Source organism: Phyllostomus discolor, chromosome 5 (assembly GCF_004126475.2).
Source record: "Phyllostomus discolor isolate MPI-MPIP mPhyDis1 chromosome 5, mPhyDis1.pri.v3, whole genome shotgun sequence".
Classification (NCBI taxonomy): domain Eukaryota; kingdom Metazoa; phylum Chordata; class Mammalia; order Chiroptera; family Phyllostomidae; genus Phyllostomus; species Phyllostomus discolor.
In genome coordinates, this window is record NC_040907.2 from 162466837 (window position 1) to 162489430 (window position 22594).

Here is a 22594-nt window from a genome sequence, read left to right on the forward strand (position 1 = left end):
AATTCCCGCCGGGCCGCTGTCATGCCCGGTGCCATGATGTCTGGGCGTACTGACCACTAATCAGTTTGTCATCGCCATAAAAACACCAGATTACGAGGAGAGGGTGGAGGGTGGCGCTCTGGGGAACCCAAGGTGCCTGGCTCCCAGGGGAGGCCACCGGGCCGTGTCACCCGTAGCTTCTGCGGGAACGAGTGACACGTTGTCCCAATAAACTTGACCCCCAGGAAATAATCTTCCGGGCGTCTTTTCAGCCCCCAGGGGAGAAGAAGTTATCACCATCTCAACTTTGCCTTTCGTATCAGTCATTTAGAACTTGACAGATGTTCTTTGAGAACCCCGGCTGCTGAGGAAGGCTGGGGCCTGCTCAGCGACACCTTCCCCAGGCGGCCGCGAGTGGCTTTCCTCGCAGACCTCGCTCTCCAAGGACAGGAAGCATTGTTAATTTCCTGTAAATAATTCAATACGTTGTCAATACCCCGCATTGCTCCGCGCCTGGGAGTGACAGTTCTCTTCAAATTAGTGGTCCCGAAGAAGAAAGAATGCCGAGAACATGCTTTCATCTTCAGAAAAGCAGGAGTCAATGCAGATAACAATTTTAAAGTAACTCTTTAGACTTAAACAGCAAATGATTTTGTACTAATGCTTGCTTTATAAAAAAAGGGAATGTTTAAGAGCCTATTTGTAAAATCCCTTGTCCTTGAAGAACATGTATTGCATACCTACTGTGTGCTGAGTGCCGTGATACTGTTAGGGCTCCGAGGCCAGAAACCAGGTGTGGGGTGTATTTAACACGTGTACATGTGTCTTCCCTTTGGAGACAGAAAAGGTAGACTAAATTATCTTTAAAAGCTTGTTCAAATTTAAGAAGTGGTATGTAGCCCTCTAAGAGTACTAGAGGCATGCAGAAAAACATTCGGAAGAAAATGTAAACATCCACTATCTTTTTACCTGTTTATAATCTCTTTAATATTTGGATGCATTTCTTTCTCACCCCATTCCTGTGTTGAAACTGCAAAAGCCTTGTCACACAATTAGAATTGTACTCTGCACAGCTTTGCATTTTCTTCCCACTTGACCTAACACCAAAGATGCCTCCATGCGCCCCAGCACGTCTCGGTTCTGGTTGGGAGCATCGCGGGCCGGTGTCTTATGGAAGTTTCCTGTCTGGTCGGTCACCTGCGGCCAGGTGTGAGTGAGATGGAGGATGTTTCTGGACTGCCCGGGTATCTGTGTATGTGTACAGCCTGAGCCCTTTCCTGGCCGGGGTCTGCCAGAGCAGGGGTCCCCCCTCCTGGGCAGCAGCTGGGGCTGAGGGAGGCTTTTTCTCCTGGTTCATCTTGTCACACGGGCGGTAGTTCATTTTTGACTGTGGACGAGACAGCCACACCGAGCGTGTCATTCCTCCACAGGGCCTGGCGCACAGTAACTCATTAATCCTTGGTCGGGCTGGGAGGTCGATAAGGAGAACCCAGCACCCATCTTGAGTATGAGGAGCATGAAACAGAAGGACCGGGCACCTCAAGACCCACAGATTAGGTCCCCGGCACCAGTGACTGCGTCCATGTCCCAGCTTTGTCCTCAGGACAGGGACGTGTCTCCTAGGAGAGCTCAGGGTGCCCCACGTCCAGAATGGGGTCTCAATCCCAAAACTGTGAACAGGCCAGACAACACGGGCACCATTCACGGGCTTTGTGAGCTTGAGCCAGTTACACTGCTGCCCTGCCTCAGTTTCCCTGTCAGCGAAGGGGGATCCCCCAGGGGCCAGTCTGAGCATCAAATGAGGAAGCCTATAGAGTAGGGGCTGGGTCACTGTGTGCCTGGTCTGGCACAAGCCCCCGGCAAGATTCTCGGAGAGTCGCACGCTTGAGAGTGTGTCCGTGTGATGGGCGGCCGCCGCTGGGGTAGCTCAGCTGTGCAGCAGGCTACCCCGAACGTAGTCATGCCTCATTCATAGCGTTTTCTACTCAAGAATGGGGTGGTGTGTGGCAATCCCCATCCACTGCATCGTGTGCTGGAGGTGGCTCTGGGTAGCGGGGCGGGGGCTTGGGGGGAACCGCTGAGTTTGGGTCCAGCGTCCTCTCACCTTGGTCGGCAGTGCTTCACCCCATCCAGGGTGCAATCTCAGGTCTGTAAAAAGGGCACCGCGGTGGAAGCCCTGCCCAGAATGCTTCGCTGGGAACTGCGAGGACCTCTTGAAATGCTGACTGCAGAGTGCCGTTTAACACGGCGTTCTCTATGGCTCAGGCACTTCTGGAAGTTAGTGGCCTACGTTAGGTCTTCACCACCTGAAAGTGACTCTAAAAGGGAGGTGTCATGATTGATCATTCCCTTCGTGCGAAGAACCACAGGGAGGTCAAGCAACTTGCTTAAGATCACACAGCGAGTGAAGGGGCGAAGCTGTCCATGGAAGACCCTGGCAGGAGTGGCCCTTGGTTTGGAGCCTTCACACCAGCCGTCTTCCCCTCGCTCAAGGAGAAGGTGCTGGGTGGTGGTCAACGCCCCAGCCTTCCCCGGAGCGGGAACAGAACGTCTGATTCAGGGCATCCCGAGTCCCGCTTCTGCTGCGCAAGGACTGCATTCGGGGTACTTTTACCCCCTCCCCTTTCAACTTCCACCGTCCCTTCCCCCTCTTCCCTTGCAGCTCAGCTCGATTCTAACCCTGGACTTCTCTCCTCGAGGGAGTTAGGTTGGTTGACCAGTTGAGTAAATATGACTAAGAAAGTCAACACCTACCTGGGCAGGCGTGACTCACTCCTTTCCAGTTAGCTGTTCCCGTGCGCGTTTCGGAGCCAGCCACAGAGTCATTACACTGGGGCTATTAACCTGTTTAATGGTGACAATAAAAGGGTGTGACCCATGGCATAAATGCATTCAGATAAAAAGAAAGTGTTTTTCCCCGTAATTGCTTAGTCAATACCATTTTCACAGAAATGCTTGTGAGCAACCCTTTCAAAAGTTCTTTGTCCCGGTCCTTCCCTTACTCCTCGTTTCCTTCCTCCTTGGGGCTCCTGCGGACTTTTCCTCATCTGTGGAGACTAGCAAGACGCTGCTGCGCTGGGTCCCTTCCGAGGTTTCGGCTGACCTGCTCCTTTGCTAGTGTTGAGCCTATTTCTATTCCATTTTTAGGGATATGGGAGTGAAAGTGTATGTGTGTGTGTGTTCAAGAGGGGGCACATTATTGTTGGTACTGAGTTATTAACCTCTCAACTCATACAGTCAAGGGAAAAAAGAGACTTCTGCTAACTTTGCAAAGCTAGTCACATAGACAGGGAGTTAACCATGTTGGGGAGAGGAAATGAAACTTTTCTTAGGTTTATTAGACCACATCCTATAAATCTGTGGCTTATGATATGTCTGATTTCTAAAAAGCATGGCATCATGGCCGAAATTTTATTTTTGCTTGTTAGTCATTGAAACAAATATAGATATTGCTTCATTTCCTTGGTCTCGTTTTTCAATAGAGGAAAATCTGGATTTTCACAACAAAGGGCATTCGAAGGGAAGTATTTGCTTTATAGATGTCTGCATTGTAACTACGGGTTAGCAAGCGTTCCATGAGGCCGACAGGTTTAATTTGGCCTCCCCCTCCGGTGCCAGCCGTGCAGGGGCCTCTGACACGCAGGGGGCCACCGCGTGTCCACGGCCCACTGGAATGTGACTTCACTGAGGTGTCCCGACTCCACAGAGGAGCAGGATGGGAAAACAGCACAAATGCGTCTTCAAGGCAGAGTTCATGTTTTGACTAACTTCCAGTGTCTTCAAGGATGTGTTTTGAAATTCCTAGATGGGCTCACAGCGTTACAGGCATTGTTTTCTGTTTGTATCACACCGCCGGTCATGGAAACACTTTCCTCTGTCTGCCTCGAAAGCCTCTTCGCAGAACTACTGCTCATGGCCGTCAGTTCTGAAAGCGGCTGTCCCTCCCTCGGGCTGCTTAGTCACCGCCCCGGTGCAGACGGACGGTTGGCAGAGTTTCACTATTGCAGGGCGTCTCGTGTGGGAGAGGGTGCACGTGGAACACGGCGGAGACACGGCGACGCCGGGCATTCCGGAGTGCCCTCGTGATGCACGCACCCGTGACCCCGCCCTGGGCCGTTCTGCAGGCGGACCGGCGGCCCACCCCCTCCTCAAATCCACTCTCACGTTGGGATGGCTATGGGGACACCCATACCATTTTCTTAATTCTCCTTTTTCTCATTCTCTATCTGCAAAGCTTCTTTGTTGAATTCTTCTAGGTTAAATGAACGCCTGAATTGCTTCTGCCAGTTAACCACCCCAGAGTGCCCAACTTGAAATTCTGACCCCTTGGTGAAGCCACGTGCGCAGGGGATCTGTGAAGGAGCTGCTGCAGCCCGCTGCGTGTCAGCAGCGCCCCCTGCATGACTGACACCGGTTGGACACAGCTAGCACAGTGCCCGCCCCCAGGGAAACAAGCCCGGAGAGGCAGAGGTCCGTTCTGGGCCCCGCTGCCCCCGTTGTTTGCCGTTCCTTGGACTGAACTCTGTGTATAGCTGCTCTTGTCACTGCTCCCACTTTCCTGCCGTCCTGTGAAGCTGGCAGAGGAAGTGGGAAGCCCAGGCAGGGTGCATGGAGGTTCCCTAAGGAGCCCTATCCGTGGGGTGGCTGGGGGTGTCCTCCTGTCCTGGGTCCAGGCCTCTCGGGCTGCCCGACACCCGCCACAGGCTGCGTCACAGCTCTTATCTCTGTGAGTGCCTCCCTTCTCCCCATTCTTCGTGAGTCACATGTTTTCTTTGCGTCCCGCGTGACAAAGGTCATGAATAGAGAAGACTTAGGCCTTTGATGTGTGACATGTTGTCATCCGCACAGATTATTGTTTTGTCCCCCCACCCCCACCTTTGGTAATTCTGTGATGTGACAGATCAGTTTTTAATGGGCTAAATGGTGTCAAGGGGGAGTTTCAATTAGCCTTGAGACTTTATACTCCTTGCGGGGCCCCCAAGTCAAAAGAGTCAGCCCTTGATGAGCGGGAGTGGATGCTTTTCGCTAGTGCTTTTTTCACCATCTGTCAAGCCACGCTGCGTGTCTCTCTCCTTCTTGTGACACTGCTGTCTCTCAGAGCATCTACCTGTGACCCGTGTCTGCAGTGTCGGGGTGGTAGCTGCGTGGTTTTGGGGAACAGAGAGGAACATAGTTCAGCTCAGACTCGGCCTTCCTTTACTCATTTTTATTAAGGGAAATTTTTGTGAGGTAGACAGAGTGGACACTTTTGGTTTTATTCCTTATCAGGCCAGTCTTATTTCCTTATTTGAAAGGTATTTATTCATCAGCCACAGCTCGTGTGGCGAGAGGTGGTACTAGGAGCTGTATCGTCTGTCATCCGTGGCTCCATGCTTTTCCAACTTTCTCCAAAATATCTCTGAAAACCCATTTCAAAGCTGTTTGCATTTAAAAATGCCATAGCAAAGAAAAGTTTCCTTGTTGCTTTGTTTTGGGGAGCAAGATGGTAGGAGAGGCACAGCAGCCCCAATGAGGCCAGGGCCCAGCTCGGCCCTCCGTTCCCCGTCAGCGGCTGGCCGCCTCTCCTGGAGCTGAAGAGAAGGAAGGAGGTGGTGGTCTTTGCATAGCCTCTGCTACCAGCCTCCTGGGAGACGTGTGCCTGCCCCCTGTCCTCACGGACGTCTCCTTGGCTCGCCACCTCGAGCACGCTTGCCGTCAGCCTGCCCACCAGTGCAGCAGGAGAGAACATTTCTTCTTTGGGAAAATCCAAATGAGAGGCCTTTTTGTTCTCAGAGTGAAAGTTTCTGTTTTGGAAAAGTCAGTTCCTTCCGACGAGAGGGTAGGGACAAGGAAGGAACCGAAGACACCAGAGAAAGAAGAAGTGAGAGTGAAGGGAGGTGGGAAGGAATTGGAGTGACCAGAGTACACGCAGCTGCCCCGCTTGGTTCATTCCCCAACCCCACCCGTCACTCGGCCTGCCGGGCTTTGCCTGAGTCCTGTGCCCTGGAGGTGGCCTCTTGCTGCTTAGGAAAACAGAGCTAGCAGGAGACGAAGTTGGGTTGAACTTGAGCTGGGGTTGGGGTCGGAGGGATCAAGGAAGCTCTCAATCACGAAGTGCTCAGCCTGGCTCCTGCCTGCTGGGTTTCTGGCAGGCCTGGTGGTTCGCCAGGGGCCAGCGTGACAGGTGAGAGGCCCACTCTCCCCTGGGAAATGAGAAGGGCCCCCCCCCCCCCCCCCGTCCCCAGAAAGCACAAGAAACATATCACCACCCGAAGGAGATCCAGACTGTTAGCTGTTCACAAATCTGCCTCTCGGACAAGTTCCTTCTCCTCCCGCCACTTTCACAAGAACGCATGAGAACGATGGGCGGAGGTGAGAGGGAGGGGAAGTTTGCTTATGGCATCTTTTAGTGGCTTCAGAAACATGTGCCGTTTCCGAGGGGGGTGCATTTCCTCTATTTCCTCTGTATCTGGTGGGGTCAGCAGTGTCTGGGCGTGGACCCCTTGCTTCCCACGATGGACGGATATGTTTGCCTCTGAAGGGAACGGACACCGTGTCTCCCTGGCCTGGCCTGGCCTGCCCGGGACAGCGACATGTGCCTGCGTCCGGTGTTGTGGGGGCTCCTTCACCGCAGGCTTGCCTGGTCGGGTCGCCTGCAGCTGTTTTTCGGATTTGCACCTAATTGCATGGATGTCTGTGTTCCTGATTCCGTTCGTTTGTTTTCATTTGGTTTGGATTTTTTTGCGGGGGTCGGGTGGGCTGAGAACCAGGTTACTTTTGAGAAGTGGGATTAGAGAAAGATTGTATTTTAAGGTATATCATACAACAGAACGGACCTTTTCCTTTGGTCCACAGTTGTGCGAATTTGAGCATCAGTTCACAGGACCACATCCGCATCGGGATGTACCTACTGCCTTGTACGCACCCTCATGCTTCCCCTCGTGGTCCCAGCAGAGGCGGGTTTTATTTGAGTTGCTTTTGCTCTTTGAAGGGTCATGTTAACTCGATTCATCTGTTTCATTCAAAGGCTAATTTTTCGTCGTTGATGACTGAATCTTTGCCCCGATCTTTCTCCACACTTTCTCCCGCAACAGAGCTGTGACCGTAGTGCCTGGTGGTGTGAGCTAGTTAGTTATTGACAAGTCTCAATTGGTTTTTCTGTTTTGTTTTGTTTCATTTTTTTTTGTACAGGCTGTTCTTGCCTGCAGACCCAGAAAATGCTTTGGGCCACTTTGTGGATTTGGGAGAATGCTAGGTAATTCTGATCATGGCCAAAGAAAAATATAATTAGCCAGGAAAATATGTTATCGCTAACTGTATAGGCAGCAGAGTGAAACAAAATGACTTCTGGAATATTTTGCTTTGAATTATCTCCATTATTCTTTCCCAGATGTCAGGGCAGTCACCAAGGTTTGGGCATAGTGTGTAAACTGAAGAAGGGGCATTATCTGTAGGTATTGTTGACCCAGCGTGGTTCTCCTGGACTCGTCCCATCACTTCGGTGGAAACCGGGAACCGAGAGCTGAGAGCCCTGAGGTGCTTCCCTGTCCCAGGTGCGTCCCCACCCAGGTTCCGGGACAAGCTGGTACCCGCGTGGGAAGGCCAGAGCGGCCGTTGCACCTGCCGTGCGCCAGGGCCCGTGCTTTCTCAGGGACAGTGAAATGCAGGGAAGTCTGCGTGGCGAGGATCCCACGCGCCTGCTCGTCCTCCTCCTGGGAAATGAGCAGAGCTGACCGCAAAGGTCCCCGCTCCGCGTGTCACACCTCACTGAACAGCGGATGATGGCTCTGCCCCGGCTTTGGCCGAGGAAGGTAACTGCAGTCACACACATGTGGATTCCTGTGTAATCCAATTCCTGCCTTTGTAATTACTTGGAGACTTGCCCTTGCCGCCAGTTGAGAAGTGGAGGCAGTGACCCAGGGCAGAAGGGAAGGAATCTCAGGGAGAGAAGGGGGGGGAACCTCCAGAAGCAGAGTCGTGGCTCCCCTTCTGGCTCCCCAGCATCGAAGACCGCTTTAGAATCTAGAATCAGGGCAGAGCGGGACCACTGCCTTCTACAGAAGTAACCTGACTTGCCTGTCTCTGTCCCAACGCGCCCCCCCCCCCCCCCCTTTCTGGCCAGGCCGACAGACTCTCTGAGTGGGGTGGAGGCAGGGCATCCGTGAGGGGGGTGAGGTTTGCCGGGTAGCAACCACCACCGTGGGGCAACAGGTTGTGGAGGAGTGTCCTCCAGGTGGAAGGAGAATGGTTTTCACTAAAAAAAAAAAAATCACCCAGTGAAACGAAGCCACACAAGCATGGGCACAGCTTAGAAACAAGTGGCTTTGTGCACCCCGATGGGAAGGATGGGGGGGCACTTCAGAAAGCCAGGTGGCATTCTTATCACAAGTAGAGCGAGAGGAGCCACGTGGCCCGGGTGCCCTCAACTCGGGGCCGAGCTCCACGGAGAGTGTGCGGAGTGATCACACCCTCTGAAAGTGTTCGCCCCGGGTCTGGTCGACGTCCGAAACCCGATATCATTCTACAAACACCCACATGAGAAGGGTTTTTGTTTTGTTTTGTTTTCTCTTTTTTCTTATTTGGGTGACAGATTGCATGTTAGGGCACTAAAAGATGAAAGCATTAAATATTTGCTTTAGAAAAACACAGCGAAAGATTCTCTCATCCTCCCCGCTGAAAACTGATGGACTTAGAATCCCATTAACAAAAACGACTGACTGTAGTTTAACTTATTGCCACCCTCTGGGCACGACGAACAAGAGTGGGGGTGGAAAGCGGAGGCTGGACAGTGGGAGGGTTGTACGGGAGATTCTTTTTCACGTTGAGTGAAATAGGGCTGCCTCGTTGGAACTGAAGTCCAAGTTCACCCAAAAGAAATTGCTACCTTGCTCCGTGTCAGTTTGCCCCTCCGGGTCTTCAATGGGACCGCTAACTCAGTGGGTTTCCTCACTAAAAAAAGGATGGAGTTGTTATTCCCTCTTTCAGGCTGAATGAAAGTCACAGCTCCTGCAGGCCTCTTCGGCATGCCATGTCTTGCCTCCGAAGACGAGAGAATGTGGTTTTGGTACTTGGCTACAGTTCTTGCCAGGGGTCAAGATTCCATGAATTCAGAACCCGACTTTGCCGCTGGCTAGCTGGGTGACCAGGTGCATCTTGCTGGAACCTACCCAGGCAAAGTTTGTCTGTCCACAGACAGGGACATTTTTGTACCTTCCTTCCTTTCTTGGGCGATTTCAGTGAGTTAACCTATAGCAGGCAGCTGGTATACATGAAGCCTGGTAATCATCTGTCAACATTAGCTCGTATTTATTAATGCTCAGTGGGTATTTTAAAACTCATCTTTGGTGTGGGGGGAGAGACGCACAAGCCCTATCTGGCCCCCCCCCCCCCCCCCCCCCAATGTCCTGGTAGGGGTGTGGTTTTATAGTAACAACACAGTGCCCACTGTTTATTAAAAACCTTTTGTCCTGCAGGCACTGCGGTCACTTTTTTTCTATTCTTGTTTCACCCTCGCAACTACGCCATGCGAGACATCCTAATATCAGTCTCATTTTTATACGTAAATACGTTTTAGCGGCGGCCTTTATTGGGTGCTTTCTAAGCCCACTAGTTGCTGGTTTCAGTGGTTTTCCTCCATTAACTCCTTGAGTCCTCCCTACACACGGGGAACTGTTTTCCCCATTTTCATAGGGAAGGAAAACGTGGCACACATTTTTTTAAAAACTTTTTTTTTGTCCTCAGTTCCACTGAGAATAATCGGTCAGGGCTGGGGTGCGGAGGCCGGGCCCCTCCAGGGTGCAGAGCCAGGGTGCTCCGCCGCCCACCGCGCTGCCGCCCTCCGCTCGGTGCCACGTGACGGCGCCGGGCTCCCGCCGGCGGAGGGCGGAGAGCGGAGGGCGGCAGCGCGGGGCGGACGCGCAGATGCTCTCCAGATCCGCGGGTTTACGACCGCTGGGGAGAAAAGTCTTTATTACCGGAAGTTGTGGCTTCTGAGTCTCTCGGCGTTTGGCAGCATAGGTTTTTGTTTTGTTTTGTTTTGTGTGTGTGGTTTTGTTTTTTAAATAATTAGAAACAGTTAAGCTCTTGTTACCACCCACAGTAAAAAATTGCTCGGATCCCGCAAATGGAGGTGGGGGGTGGGGAAGCTTGGCCGTTTGTTAGAACGATGGAAAACGGGGCTTCAGAGAAGAAGGTTCGTTTTGGGGGGGCAGGAGCTTTTGGTGTGCACGTGCTAGAGAGTCCTCGTTTTTTTCAAACTGCGCCCCCCCTTCCCAGCCCCCTGAATTTAGAGGCAAGGGGCGTTACCGGTGGCTTGCCAGTGATGGGAGGGATTAGGCACAAGATGGCCCTGGGAGGAAACCCACATTTTTTGGTACTTATTAATGGTATGTCTTTTGTGCGAGTGGGTGTGAGGACTGAGAGCATTGAAGCATATATTTGCACAGTGTGTGGTCCTTTCTGCCGCATTCCACTGCACATGATGGTGGGCTCAGTCAGGAGGAGGAGGAGGAGGAGGAAGCCCCAGCACACCCTCAGCAGTTTCCACTGCATGGACCGCATCCCTCAGGCGGGTGGGAGCGAGCCAGGCTGCTTCCCAGGTGGAGAGGGTTCAGGACAGCCCGGACTCCTGGTTGCTTAGGACTGTGTTCTCATGGCCCGTGCTGTGCGCCCACTTTTGTGCAAGTGAGATTGGTGCCCTTGCATGTATGTATGTATGTATGTATGTATAGTTACCCTCACTTATCCTCCTGAGAAGGAGCCTGGGCCAGGGTCTGAACGGAAGCCTTTGCTCAGGTGAGATGTGTTGTCCATTGGAGATCCTCCGCCCCCTCCCATCCACAGCAAAGCCTTCCTTGCAGTTCTAAGACCGGAAGTGGTCAAGGGGGCGAGGAAATGATTTCCTAATCCTCACGGGAGTGCTAGGGAGCCGCCTTTGTTAAAGGAGGCCCACCCCGCTGAAGGGGTGTCCGTCTGTGTGTCCCAGTTTAAACCACATTGCTTTTGACTTCTTTCGGATGATGATTCCCAGACAGCGTCCTCCTGCCATCCTGACTTGTTTAAATTTATGGGTTGTTGGCAAGCAATTTTTTGATGCTATTGTTCTCATAGCCAGAGGCCAAGATCCCTTGTGGAGCAGTGCCTGAATTTAATAGATGTCATCTGGACACCAGGGAGGGCGCAGAGAGGCACCGGAGGAAAAGCCTTGGCAGTGAGATTCTACCCCTAACGCCTCAGTGTCTCGGCCTCTTCTCTGTGTCTTTCAGGCCAGGGCAGTCGGAGTAAGTGTTCCGGCGGTCTCACGGTATTGTGGACCGTAGCCTACGGTTAATTTTAGGACAAAGAGTGCGGTGTCCAAATGGACTTGCAGAGGACCCGAAAGTGGCACGCTGTGCAGCATTCCACTTGATCTGGAGCGTCCTGGCACTGTCGAGCCCTGCCTCTGGTGGTTTGCAGTGCGTGAGGCGCTGTGCGTGTCTTCTGTCTGGGGGCTGGGTGCCTGAAGCTGGCTTCTCTGGAAGACAGGGCGGTGCCATCTCAGTAGCTTGGCAGGTGAGGATTAAAGGGAGACCAGAAGTTATGGATGTAAGCAAGGGTGCAGGCTGAGTCTTTTGAACTCCAGGCTTCTGTCTGAGAGCCGGCACGGCACTGAGGCCGTTCAGTTTGACCTTGTGGGGCAGGTGTCACTCTTTCCTGGGCACACATTATGAAGAAGCCTGCAAGATAAGTCTTAACTTTCAGCACGACACAGGAGGGACAGTACTCGGGGACAGCTTGAGACCGTGTAGCACAATGTCATTGAGCACTGCTGGGCCCAGCCCTGTTCTGGTGCCGGGGATATGGAGTCCCTCCCTCCGGGAAATGTGCCCTCCAGCTGGAAGCAGTGACTTGAGTGCCTGGGAACCTCGTCCCCCTTTTTGGTCTCCACAGAGACTCAGTTTACGGCAGCCTGTTCCTTTCTGGGGTGAGAAGATGTTGCCTCCAGAGCTCCTGGAGGACTCAGAATTCCCTCAAGGGCTGGGTCCTTCCACTTCGATGCACGTGGTTTCGGTAATGCAGCCGCCAAGGAAAGGCACGTTCAAGAGGGCGTTTCCTGGGCAGGTCCACCCGTGAGGTGTGGGGAGGCACGAGGGCCATGGTTCTGACCACAGCCTGGACGCTGCCAGAGCCACTTCTCTGCTCCTTCCGCCTCACCTCTGCCGGGTGGCCAGGATCCTCTTGATCCGACCCTCCCGTCTCCTCCATTTTGCCCATCTAGTGGGGTTTCTCACCACATTTCTGTTCCTGCTCATTCGGCAGCAAGCCTTTGCTCTGCCTTTCTCCCAGCCACAGAGATCTAAGGCGCATGCCTGTCTGCCAGACACATCCCGTCCATGCTCCAGGCACATCAGCGCCTCTGAGCGCTCCCGCAGCTTACAGTTTCGAAGGTGCGAAAAGCAGAGCAACTTCAAAAGCACCTTTTGTATTTGGAACAGGACAAACAATCCTTAGGACCCTACTAATCAGTGTTTTCAACTAGAGCCCTATTTATTAAGAAAAAGTTTTGGTCTCCAGGACTTTTTTAAAAAGTGTATTTTACTGGTTTTGCTATCACAGCTGTCCCAGTTTTTCCTCCTTTGCCCCCCCCCTCCCCGGTCCCCCTGTTCCCTCCAGCATCCCCCCTTCGCCTTCAGTTCTTGTCCATGGACTGTCTAGCGAGACTGACTGGGGCTGTCTTTGTGGGTGAGGAGCTAGTAATACATCGAATGTTACCTAACAGATAGTCGGTTCTCGGTAAGGTTATTGTGCAGATGGCCCTAGGCCTCAGGTGCAAGACCAGTAAAATAGATCAGAGAAATGAATCCGAGCAACCTGAAAGTGTCACACAGACAATTTCTTGAGCACCTAAACCCAACCAGGACTTAGAATTATGAGAGCTGACCAGTCATTGAGACCCTAGCCACTCTGTCAAATCCTGTTTGTAAACCTGGGGAAGCTGAGGCCGAGAGAGAGGATGGCCGCGGGGAGGTCATGCAGTCATGCAGTCATGTAGCTAGGTAGCAGGCGTCAGGACCAGCATCCAGACAGACCTCTTGGCGTTTCCTCTTTCCCTTCTTCCATCTCTGATTCCAGGTGCAGCTCGGTTCCTGTTAAGTGCCAGTAGCTTCGAACTCTTTCTGGATCGGTGGGTGACGTCCAGTGCTTTGGGTGTGAACGCGGCTGTTTTCCACTTGGGAAAAACCCTGATTTTCCAGGATGCCCCTGGGTGTCGACCTGGTGACCAGGAGGCCTGTGATGGTGATGAGCATGGACAAACGCAATCACCTGTGAGAGGTTAGCTAGGAAGAGGTGAGCTGGAGTTCAGACGTCAAGTGTTGGGAAAGAACGTGCTTTAGCAATACACGGAAAACCAGACCTTGCCGTTCCTCGGAGCAGTTTGACTGATGGAGGAACAGCTAGTCTTTGGCAGGGAATTTCGCCCTCTTATATAACCTCACCGCCTTCTTCCCCGAGGGCTGGGATCGGGGGTGCTTTGACAGGGTTGTTTTCTGGGCTTTCGTTAAAAACACACACCTGGCAACACATGGAAGCGATCCTTTGAAAGCAGGTTTGACGCCAGCACTGTATGTGATAACATTTGGAGAGCATCTAGGTTGGGGGCCATCAGCACTTGGTGTCAGAGCAACCCTGACTGTGAGTTGACCACAGTAAGAATGGACCCAAGAGTTCACTGGTGATTTTAGAATTTACCAAATTTACAGCAGTTTAGCCCCATGTGCTGCCACGTTCTGTCACAGGCTGGTGCCTGGGTCGGGTTCAGCAAGTTTGTTTAGACTTGCAGCCCACGATGGGAGCGAGGCTCTCGTTAGGTAATGTTGAACTGGGCCCGGAACGTCCGATGGGCTAGACCTGCCGAAGCTGGAGAGTTGGTTGGGAATGGGCTGTGCTCAGTGTGACTAATCCAGCTTGGCCAGGCTGGGCCGGGCCGGGGGTCCTCTCTTGGGAAGGAGGCGTGATTTGTGCTGTTCTGAGTCTTAGCACTTTGTGTAAACTCTGCACCCCCTCCCCCTACCAACTCAAAATGTTCAGCCTTATGACCAAGTAGTAAAATCGGGGCTGTTGACGAATCAGATTGCTGTAGAAATCTGTGATCAAGACATGAAGGTATTTCACTTGCTATTAAGGAAAACAGCATTTGGGGGTTATGTGAAGTAGTGTTTCTTCAAGTAACCCCTATTGGCGAAGGGCTGCTATGAGGGATGCTTAGTAATTAAAGCAGTTATACAAAGTAAGATATTAGGTCACTTAAAAGTAGCAGTGAACTCTAATAATAATTATAAAAATTTAAAGTAAAGGAAAAAGTGGGCTGTTTTCCTAAAAACAACTTCCAAAGTATAATTTCAGATCCATCCGCTGACCTTCTGGGTCTTTATTTGGGAGCCTTTGCCCTCATGTGCGCCCCCCTCCTCCCAGCTTCCTCTAGGCTCTTCTTAGGGGACAAAAGAATCCCATTTTTATGCAGATGTCTTGTGAGGAAGGTAGAAATAATCAGGAGCCACGTTTGCCCGATGATCCTGAAACAATGTGGTCTTTACCCCCCACCAGAGCAAGGTTGCGGTTTTGGTGGGGATGGCCCTGGTCTCTGGTCTCTGGTGGGGAGGGCGGAGCCCAGCCTCTGCCCTGCCCGAGGTGCAGCGGGGATTGTTTCTGTTCCTTTGCTGATGAATGGAAGTAAAGTGTGCACTGAACCTGGAAGCACCTCCTTTTGTGTCCAGTGCTCTCCTAACACAGGCCGTTAAACTTGGGGCAATCTCTCTTGGTGGGGGATTGAATGGGGCCACTGTGGGGGGAGGGGCTCACACTGAAGCCATTGAGGGCATAGAGGTGCCTTTGTGTCCTGAGTATTAAGAGAAGGAGGAAGACTCAGGGGACCTCGGGGCATCGGTGTGGCCGCTGCACTGGCCGTGCTTCTAGGTTTGGTTGTCCCTGAAGAACGTCTCCGCCAGAGTGGCTGGGTGAGGTCCGCGGTGGCAGGAAGCACCGTGGGGGCCCGCTGGGTGCACCCGAGTAGGACGCTGCCTTCCTTGGGCCCAGCCGTCGTTTCTGCGGGAGGTCGCTCTTCCCCTCCAGGCATCCGAGTTGAAAAACATTTGTCAGAAATCACTTCTTCCACCTTAGGAATAACTGGCTCTCCCAACTGCCTGCCAGTGGCTTTCTTGTGTAACTTCTCCATTGCCATCTGGTCTTTCAGAGGCACTTCTGATCTTAATTACAGCATTCAGCCTTTGTTTATTTAAAAATCAGAAGGCAGATCGGCTGTTGAAGGTTTATCTGTACTAATTGTGCCGCATACCTGCCAACTGTCCCCTCGGTTAGTAAAGGGAACCGCTGCAAACTCTCCCGACGGTGTTTACTCTGACGCACGCACACACGCACGCCATCTAACCTGACGTGTTGTTGACTGGGGGCAGGAGTGGGCTGCCAGTGTCAGAATTGCCCGGCCGGCATTTTCCATCCTCTGCCGTGTAGCAGTGGCTGCCTCCAAAGGGGATCCGGCCACAGGATGGATCGGAAGAGCCAGAAGACCTAGGTTCAAATTCAGACTCTGCCACTGCTGTGTTATCCCCCGGGGAAATTATTTTACTCTTTGGGAGCCTTAGTTTGGCCATGTATACCAATGGGGACAGTGGCGCCAACGTCTGGGAATGGTGTGGGATTTAAGTGAGATGTTCGGGAAAGGCTAGAGAAGGAGTCGGGCGTGCGTCCCGGGACAGGGCGGGGGCCCCAGACCCCTTCTGTACACTGGAGGCTTCCGTGCAGCGGCCCCCACTGTCCGTCTGTGGACACGTCACGCGTGCGTGGTGCACGCTGCAGTTTTTAACCGGCCTTGCTGATGATTTTGATATTCTGATTAAACAGCGGTTTGTTTTGTAACGTATATTATTTTATAGATGGCAGAACAAATTTCACTTGAAAATTAGCTTTACGAGGCTTACCCTTTGAAAATAACCCTCACTGAAGCCCCTAAAGAGACACGTTTAGAAAATTTTACGGACAACAATCCTCGTTTCACAACAAGCATTTTAATCCTGGGCTCCTTCCCCTGAAGTTAAGAAAGTCTTCTTATAGAGGAATCAAACTTGATATAGAGCTCCATGATGTCTGAATAAAAGATGAATCTTTAGGGGAAAAAATAGTGTCTTTTTAGATAATAATGAACTCTTTAATTGTTATCCTAGGTTCCGGTACCAGTTTTATCAGATCCTCATCGTCTGAACAAGTGTAAAAAAAAAATCAAATTTAGAAACAGTATTTAAAGAATTTCTGACCCCAATATATTATTTGAAACACTTTGAGATTGTCTCCTGGAGGTGTTTTTTAAAAGATTTTTTTTCCTTGAAGGCATTCCAGTAATTGTGTGTGTGTGTGTGTGTGTGTGTGTGTAAATTCCCGAAACAACCACTTTTTGAGCATCTACCCAGTGCTTGAATGGGTCTGGATATTTATACCGAGCACACAGCAGTGACCATGCAATGTATACACGCCTGTGGTGAAAGAAACTCCTCTCTTTGTAAGTTCACCTGCCCCAAAATTACAGTGAAGGATGAGGTGGATTCTAATTGTTGGCTCTTGACCTTTACATCTATATATTTTATCTAATTTATAGTTGGAAACACAGCTAAAAATGTTAAGGAGTTTCATGCTAGTAGTTTGAGGGGCTGTGATTTAAACAGCCTTGGAATTGAGTACAGAAGTACCAGAAGGCCCACACTGTCCATTGGGTCAAAGAGAAGAAATCCAAATTACTTGAGTATCTGTTGGTATTCACGATCATTCCCTATGTGCCCGCGATGTTTCTGTCCCGAGCATGGAGCAATTGGACCAACTGTATGGGCCAAACAAAATAGCTGGTGTCTCTGTGTCCTGGGCGGTGTGAAAACCAGGGTGCGTCTGATTGTTGACATGCCCCCCCCCCCATACACACCCCAAGTCTGTGATGTTTCCCGACCTCCAGTGTAGATAGCTGTTCCTCTTTTAGTGGTTTGACAGCGTAATTGAGCATTTGGGATCATTTAAAAAACAACAACAACAAAGGGGTGATTAAAAACGTGTGCCTCTTCTCTGGCGTGTACAGCCAGCTTTTCAATTATATTTTTCACGGGGACAGGGTCACTGGAGTTGAGCATGGGGCTGGGTAGTTATGGACTGGTTTCTGTTCGGGGTTAGGCGACTGGGACTGGGCCGCACCGTCACGGCACTGCAGGCGTGCGTCTGTTAGCTCTTTGACTGTTGTACAGAGCGACCGCCTTCTCGAGACGATAAGCTCCCCGAGGGCAAGGACTTCTCTCTGTCTGGGTCACTGATTATCCCTGGTGCCTAGAACAGTCCAGGCCTGAAGGAGACAATGATTTAGTATTCATTGAATCAGTGAATGCCACTCAAAGGAAGAATGTAAGGAAGATTTCTGCTGCATTCATCATAACAATAATAGCAATCATCTCTCCTCCCTCTCTTTTTTTGATTTGCTAAAATGACCGACCAGCTCATCTAGACTGAGTCCTGAATCTCCCGAGCTTGTTTGTTTTTTTTTTCTGTGTATAAAATGGGGCCGTTGCCATGTGAGACTTGATTTGATTATGTGAAACAGTCCCTCCTAAGCTTCGTTGAAGAGAGGTGTTAGACACAAATAAGATGGTTTGGGGGAAAAGGAGCCACCGCAGTCCAGACTGAACTCAGATGCTTGGCTGCACTCAAAACCAGTTTCACAGTCTGCTTTAGATGGGCGATTGCAACACGCTTTCCATCTGTGCCTGATGCGGGGAGGAGTATGCGCTCCAACTCCACGCTGTGGCAGCAACATTGGCTCAGCGCGCCCGGAGACAGCCAATGGGCGTTGCTATGGTGGAGGAATGACATAACTTAATTTTACTTTATTATTCGCTGGATGTGCCCATTGTATGTTAGCCTCTGGGTGTGTTTACAAGGAGGTTCGGAGAGAGGTAGGGACTGTCTTGTGTATAAAAGCTGTTTTGTCAGTGTAAGGGCCAGGCATGTTTACACACATGCGCACACACACACACTCCTTTCTTGGCATCCAGCACCAGTACTGGGTCAGGGGTGAGAAAGTCACTGCCATCCAGCAAGTAGGTGGAAAGGCTCAGACAGACCTGCCTCCCGCACATCCCCACCTGGGACGCTGTCATTCCCTGCGGCGGCAGCTTGAGGCTTGCACGTGCACACCTATCTGTTCAGAGAACACACACGTGTTGTAAAGGGCACGGCAAGGCCCTGCGCTTCACTTACTGGATTTGGGTGACTCTCCCTGGCCACCTTCCTAAACTTGCTTGTGAAAAGCAAAGGCTGAAAGTCCACAAAAACATCATTTATTGGTTAATGAAAACCAAGGAATTTCAGAGCGGGATCATGCTGTCCTGTTCTGTCACCTCCCCTGGGATGTTTTGGTGGCAGGTTGTCTTTATCCAGAGATGAGCAATCATATATTTTCAGCATATGAAGCAATAAAAAGGAGGTAGGTTTGGCCAGTGTCCATACATTCAGATTCTCCTCCTCCTCCTCTTGAATTTTTTTTCCCTTATTATGCTTTTGTGTTGAGTTTCTCTGTGTTTCTGCTGTTTATGAAATGCCCTCCCTTCCAATTCATTTGTTAGTTTCAGCTCTTGGTTCTGGTGAAGTTCACAGTGTCTGTGAAGCACATTCCCTTTATTCTCACCAAATTCCCCTGTTTTTGTCACACTGCCGCAGCAGCGCTGCATCAGGGGCCTCGTGGGTGGCAGGAGTCTTGGGCTCTGGGACAGAAAAGCGGCCCTTGCACCAGCCACGCGGATCTCTGCCACGTTACATCAGTGAAACCCCAAGGGCTGGCGGGGTCTGAAGCGTCCCTCCCTGCCGATCAGGGGAGGAGGTGCAGAGCAGTGAGTCGTGGTCCAGCAAATGTGGGCAGAAATCCCCATTCGTGTGTTATTGTGAAACGTTTTAGTTTGGATCAGATCAGCAACTTCTGACTTATCAAAGCAACTTAATGTGGTTAATTTTTCCTCAGTGCTGTGTTGACTGGTCAGTGGCTGTGAGGGCATGAATCAGAGGGGCCAAGGCATCTTCAAAGACAGCCGACCTGGGCTGGGTGAGACTCCGGGTCGATGCGCTCCCTGGCTGCTGTCTGCTGGCGGGGCCTGGAGAAAGGTGTCCTCCCTTTAGAAACCACGGCCCTTCTTCCTTGTGTTGCTCGTCTCCGCCCACACCTTCCCCAGGCCCAGAGTCCTGTGCTGTCTCCTCTTTCCCGCCAGCCAGCACTTAAAGGAATTAAAATTAATTTCCTTTGTTTCCCGCTGTTCAAGTGGAGAAGCAGGACATAAACGATGCTATTTTGGTTGTCTTAAACCAAGGATGGCTACTTGAGCCAGCCAGGGAGCTCTCTTTAAGAGGGAGGAGGGACGGAATTTAAGAGGGAGGGGGATGGAACTGACATCTTCAGTCCAAAAAACAGCTTTTGAAGAATAAAAGGCATTCATTTCGCCTCGAATTTGCCTCCAGGATGTTCAGGAGGGTGGGTGAGGCTGGACCGTCATCTGTTACCGGTCAGACTCAGTCTCCGCAGCCCTTAACACCCTAATAACGACCTCTCTAATCCTGCAAGTTTTCTGAAGGAAATCCTGGTGAACAATCCTGTAATTATTTTGCTTGCGACTCCTTTATTGACAGTATCCCCTGTGAGCCCTCTTGGTTAATATGTTTGCTCTGGCACCACTGTTGTTGTCTTTAAATCAGAAATGCTTATCAATAGGTCGCCCGGTTGGAGGAAACGTGATTTGTCGCCTAGCGTTTTCCCAAGAAGTGTTTGGAGTGTTTTTCTTTTTAATACCAAATATGTAATGGTCCCTGTCCTTAGAATACGGTGCCATTGTGATTTCTGTACAGGCGTTTTCTCTCTTGGCGCTGGTTTGCAGGTTCTAGAGACGCCGATTGATATTCTTTTGCGTCCTGATCAGAAGCCCTGAGTGTCGGGTCCTCAGCGGAGAATACATCCCCTGATATATAACTCGCGGGGGCCCTTAGAGGAGGCAGCGATGTGTGGTCTTGCGAGGAGTCAGAGCATTAGCAGGTCTGTGTTCTCCTCCGGCATGGAGTTTTGTCATTTCTAATGATGACAATCCATCAGTCCCCACAGTTCAAAATGAAGATAAATTGAATTAATATATGTGAGTTAAATGACTCATTGATATAATTATACTGTGAGGATTTCTTTAGTGTAACCTAACACATTTAGTGGTGTTAATTGTAACGGCTTTGCATGGGAGCATTTAATTTCATAAGCAAACAGAATAATTTATTAATTCTCAAAAAGCTATTTCAAGGCCTAGACTGAGAGAGAGCAGGAGCGTGGATTTAACTTGATGTCGACTCTGGTCTGAGTCTGCTTTGCCTCATCACATTGGAAATTGCTAAGGATATTTTCCCTCCAATTCCAACTTGTATTGGTACCTAGGCATTTGTGCCCAATTCGGTAGTGTATCAAAATGAAAGGAGGAAACGAGTACCATCCAGTAAATCTTATTAATAAGTTATTGAAAACTGAAGAGCCCTGAATAATAGAGCAGTTCTAATTGCAGTTAAAACTGTACTGGGGGCTGATATGCCCGAACTAGGACGATGCACAGCCGCCGAGGAGGAACGTGAGGACGGCGAAGTCCGAGAGAGGGCCATACACAGATGAGATGCAAAACTCCATTCACATGTTGTGTGAAATGCAGGCATGCTGTGTAAACCCAGTTTTTGCTGAAAAGCATGTTTTCTCTCATGTCAGAAATGATCACAGGAATCCTTTTTAATATTCATTTAAATAGTTTTTAATTGGCTTCAGAGAGTTTAAAGTTCAGCGTGAAGGTGAGATCTAAGCTTACTAATTAGATCGAATGCATTTGGACTCAAAGAGCAGGCTTGATAATTAAAGAATTTTTACAGCAAATACATGTTTTGAAAACATTTCTTTTCACATCCTTAAGGTAAAAATGGTTTTCCTGCAGATTTTCCCCGTTTTTTTTTCCCCCAATAGAAATCCCTCTTAGCGAATGATTATAAAACCTTGCGTCGCTCCTTAGAAAATGACAATCTGTTTTTCGGAGCAAGCCTCTTGTTTGTCATTGAGCCGACATCCTGTGTTCAGGTTATTCTAATTTTTCCCCCCCATCCAAATAGAATTTTGACTTGCGTGGACCGTTGTGATGAACACAAGTTGTTGTGTCCTGTGTTTCCCCCCCACTAAGTTGTTTGATGCTGTTGAAATGGAAGGCTGAGTAGAGGGGGCACTTAAGCAGTGAAGGGTTTTTCTTTGTAAATAATAGATCAAGAGCCCTGGATCTGTATCTAATGGAGCTGTGTGCGGCCTCCGTGGCAAGGACAGCGCGCGGTTTTAAAAACCACAGCCACCGACCGTCCCATCTGCAGCCTGTGGTCAGTTCTGTGACAGTGTCTGTGTGTCCTCTCTGCTGGCTTCTTGTGATTCCCCCTTAAGTGGTTTGCTGGAATGTCATCGTTTATTTCATAAACATAAAAAGACCCCAAATAATATTTCTCTCTCTATGTAATTGTATAAAAATGTATAAAATATTATATGTATTTTATATATAAAACCTGTCCTTAAGTCATCGTGTGCAGATCTAATCTGTGGATCTGTTATCTGTTTAGAGAGAGAGAAATGGACAGATGCTTTCTTATTGCCAAGACCCGTCTTCTGTAATTGTGGAATGATTTAAGGAAGTTAGGTGCTGTTTCACTAGAATCTGTGAATGAACCTATTTGATTATGGTGTGCTCTACTAAGAAAACATTGGTGTGTGTAGCTGACATTAATGCAGACAATGGTTTGTCATAACAGCAGAAAAATTGGATTTATGTTTGCAAACGTATCTTGGTAATTTGATGAAAAATTTACCTTTTTTTTTTCCTTTCCCTTTTCCCTTTAGAGTTTATAAATCTGTTCTTAGATTTGCTGGTTTGAATCTATACTTGAAAATCATAGACTGAATACTCGAAGTATTGTCGGGATAGTTCATGCAGTTCTGAAAAGCATAATATAATAGACTTTGTTCCCCCTGAATTTGACTTAATTATGTTTTATCACTTGCAATCTAAATATTATACCTAATTAATATTTTTGTTGTAAGAATACAAACATGCACTTGCGTCTTAAAATATTTAATCTCTGTCAAAGTGTTATTTAAAATAGAAAAATAAACATTAAATGTTAAATGTCAAGTAGGAGTCTATATAAATAAAACAAAAAGAAGGTAAAGGTTAAATCTGGAGATTTCTTTGCTTATTTCTGAAATAGTTTATGAGATTATGGAGTAGTTACTCTAAATTGAAACAGTTCTCTTTTTCTAAGTGCATCCCATAAAATTGAGCCTGTTTTAAAAAGGGTTAAAGATAATTCCCTTATAAAATAGGTTTCTAGGTAATAGGTTTTAACCCGAACATTTTAATATTTTCATTACACCAAAAATATATGCTGGGAACTAATGCCCCTAACACACTGCTTCCTTGAAAGAAAATCATTAATCCTCTCAAATGTGAGTGTAAAGTTGATCTATTTTAGCCTTCTTGTCCATAAATTGTTGATTATTGGTTTTGAAGGAAAGCGC

At 49.6% G+C, this 22594-nt stretch overlaps 1 protein-coding gene across 38 annotated transcripts in view; it reads left to right on the top strand.

The window, feature by feature from the left end:
* Window positions 1-22594, top strand: part of TCF7L2 (transcription factor 7 like 2) — a 189933-nt gene that overhangs the window by 117371 nt on the left and 49968 nt on the right. The window lies entirely within an intron of this gene.